Consider the following 3,688-nt stretch of genomic DNA (forward strand, 5'->3'; position numbering starts at 1 on the left):
GTGGGTCTTATGGTTGTGGAAGGCTTGTATCTAGCTTAGGTATAATTTTATAAACCCTGAATTCATTAGATTATTCCTGACTTTTTTGAAATGCTGTGTATTGACCTTTTTCGAGAAAACGGCAAAATAATCGAGATGTGTATTGTGAATCGCCCATAAGTTTGAAAAAATTGAGATGTGAGTTTTAGGTCATGTGGCCCAGCCCTAGTCGAGGGGAAGGGGTTTACCCTGTAGGGGAACTGAATACTGTGTTCCATCTTCCTTGCTGTCAGTCATGCTCTCATAAGTGTCTCATTGGTCTCTCTTCGGAACATGCTCATCTGCATGTTCTTATCCTGCCCCAAACACTGACTTTTAGGATTGCATGACACACACCGATTGCTGCCTGCACCTGCCCGCCTGTCCAACATCCCTACTCTGGAGGCTCTGACTTAGAATACGTGGACAACTACAAATACCTAGGTGTCTGGTTAGACTGTAAACTTTCCACATCAAACATCTCCAATCCAAAGTTAAATCTAGAATTGGCTTCCTATTTCGCAACAAAGCATCCTTCACTCATGCTGCTAAACATACCCTTGTAAAACTGACCACCCTACCGATCCTTGACTTCGGCGATGTCATTTACAAAATAGCCTCCAATACCCTACTCAACAAATTGGATGCAGTAGATCACAGTGCCATCCGTTTTTTCGTCACCAAAGCCCCATATATACTACCCACCATTGCGACCTATACGCTCTCGTTGGCCGGCCCTCGCTTCATACTCGTCACCAAACCCACTGGCTCCATGTCATCTACAAGACCCTGCTAGGTAAAGTCCCCTCTTATCTCAGCTCGCTGGTCACCATAGCATCACCCACCTGTAGCACGCGCTCCAGCAGGTATATCTCTCTGGTCACCCCCAAAGCCAATTCTTTCTTGGCCGCCTCTCCTTCCAGTTCTCTGCTGCCAATGACTGGAACAAACTACAAAAATCTCTGAAACTGGAAACACTTATCTCCCTCACTAGCTTTAAGCACCAGCTTTCAGAGCAGCTCACAGATTACTGCACCTGTACATAGCCCACCTATAATTTAGCCCAAACAACTACCTCTTTCCCTACTGTATTTATTTTATTTATTTATTTTGCTCCTTTGCACCCCATTATTTGTATTTCTACTTTGCGCATTATTCCACTGCAAATCTACCATTCCAGTGTTTTACTTGCTATATTGTATTTACTTCGCCACCATGGCCTTTTTTTTGCCTTTACCTCCCTTATCTCACCTCATTTGCTCACATCGTATATAGACTTGTTTATACTGTATTATTGACTGTATGTTCCATGTGTAACTCTGTGTCGTTGTATGTGCCGAACTGCTTTGCTTTATCTTGGCCAGGTCGCAATTGTAAATGAGAACTTGTTCTCAACTTGCCTACCTGTTAAATAAAGGTGAAATAAAAAACACACACACACACACACACTGCCTGCCATCCCTCTCACCCTTCTCTGTATGTGCAGTGCGTAGAAAAGCAGACAGAGAGAAGAGCAGAGAGGGTTCCAGCCAGAGGGTGTCATTCCAGCCCAGCGCCACCAGGAGGCAGAAAGCAGCAGTTCCTCCTCACAGATCACCCCAACTACCACTAACTAGACCCACAGGGGACTAAGGACTGAGGGGCCACCTGACAAGTCTTAAGATGCTTCCTCAACTCATCTTCTTTCCTTGGTGGCTAATTCATCTCCTCTCCTCCTTAGTTGAATAAAGGTGAATGACTATAAGAGTGAAAGTATGTACCTAGTCTGCCATGTGGCTTTCACCTCAAATCAAACTCAAATCAAATCAAATCAAATGTATTTGTCACATACACATGGTTAGCAGATGTCAATGCGAGTGTAGCAAAATTCTTGTGCTTCTAGTTCCGACAATGCAGTAATAACCAACGAGTAATCTAACTAACAATTCCAAAACTACTACCTTGTACACACAAGTGTAAAGGGATAAAGAATATGTACATAAAGATATATGAATGAGTGATGGTACAGAACGGCATAGGCAAGATGCAGTAGATGGTATCGAGTACAGTATATACATATGAGATGAGTAATGAAGGGTATGTAAACAAAGTGGCATAGTTTAAAGTGGCTAGTGATACATGTATTACATAAAGATGCAGTAGATGATATAGAGTACAGTATATACATATGAGATGAATAATGTAGGGTATGTAAACATTATATTAAGTAGCATTGTTTAAAGTGGCTAGTGATATATTTTACATCAATTCCCATCAATTCCCATTATTAAAGTGGCTGGAGTTGAGTCAGTGTGTTGGCAGCAGCCACTCAATGTTAGTGGTGGCTGTTTAACAGTCTGATGGCCTTGAGATAGAAGCTGTTCTTCAGTCTCTCGGTCCCAGCTTTGATGTACCTGTATTGACCTCGCCTTCTGGATGATAGCGGGGGCAAACTACCTGCCCTCCAGGACACCTACACCCCCCGATGTCACAGGAAGGCCATAAAGATCATCAAGGACAACAACCACCCGAGCCACTGCCTGTTCACCTCTACTATGCTTCCACATCAGTGCAAATAAGGAGAGGAGGTACCTTGTTTAAACCACAGTATTGAGATTCTGATTCATAATCCGTGTGACCACTAATGCTTACCTCTTGGTCACCAAAAGGTGCTGATTTTCGACCTGCCAAAAGGCTGGAAGAATTGCCTGTTAGAACTGGTCCAGAGTCAGTTGGGACATGTTTGAGTATAAGGGTTGAGTTTAGGTTTTGGGTCACCAGAAACGGATCCTAGAACAGTACTATGCGCTCGTACTTTAGACAGGGTATAAACCAGGGCTGTCATCTGCTAATACTAATGTATAGTATTGATATGTTTTGAAATGGTTTTTTTTATACCATGAACACAGCAACAAGGAGTGGTCTGAAGTGCTCACCATCACAGCACTTGTGGAACCAAACATGTTTGCACTCTCTTTTGGGACGTCCATAAAAGCTGTGTGTGTGTTTAGGTCGTTTATGTCCACCATGCTGAAATCCAACACAATACTGTGTCCTTTGTATGTTTCCTTATTGTTTTGGCTTGGAGAGAGTTACTAGAGTACAGCCAATTCGGTTGCCTCTCTGGTCCATCATGTTGAAATCCAACACAATATACACTGTGTGTACAAAACATTAGGAACACCTGCTCTTTCCATGACATAGACTGACCAGGTGAATCCAGGTGAAAGCTATGATCCCTTATTGATGTAACCTGTTAAATCCACTTTAATCAGTGTAGATGAAGGGGGGGCGGGCATGTTAAAGAGTGATTTTTTTTTAAAGTAACAATTAAGACGGATTGTGTATGTGTGCCATTCAGAGGGTGAATGGGTAAGACAAGATGTGCCTTTGAGCGAACTGCCTTTGAACAGGGTTTGGTAGTAGGTGCCAGGCGCACTGGTTTGAGTGTGGGATGAGCTGCAACGCTGCAGGGTTTTTCACACTCAACAGCTTCCCGTGTGTACCAAGAATGGTCCACCACCCAAAGGACACCCAGCCAACTTGACAAAACTGTGGGAAGCATTGGAGTCAACATGGGCCAGCATCCCTGTGGAACGCTTTCGACACCTGATAGAGTCCCATCCCCCTGAAGAATTGAGGCTGTTCTGAGGGCAAAAGGGGGTGCAACTCAATATTAGGAAGATGTTCC

Source organism: Oncorhynchus clarkii, chromosome 5 (genome assembly GCF_045791955.1).
Source record: "Oncorhynchus clarkii lewisi isolate Uvic-CL-2024 chromosome 5, UVic_Ocla_1.0, whole genome shotgun sequence".
NCBI lineage: Eukaryota > Metazoa > Chordata > Actinopteri > Salmoniformes > Salmonidae > Oncorhynchus > Oncorhynchus clarkii.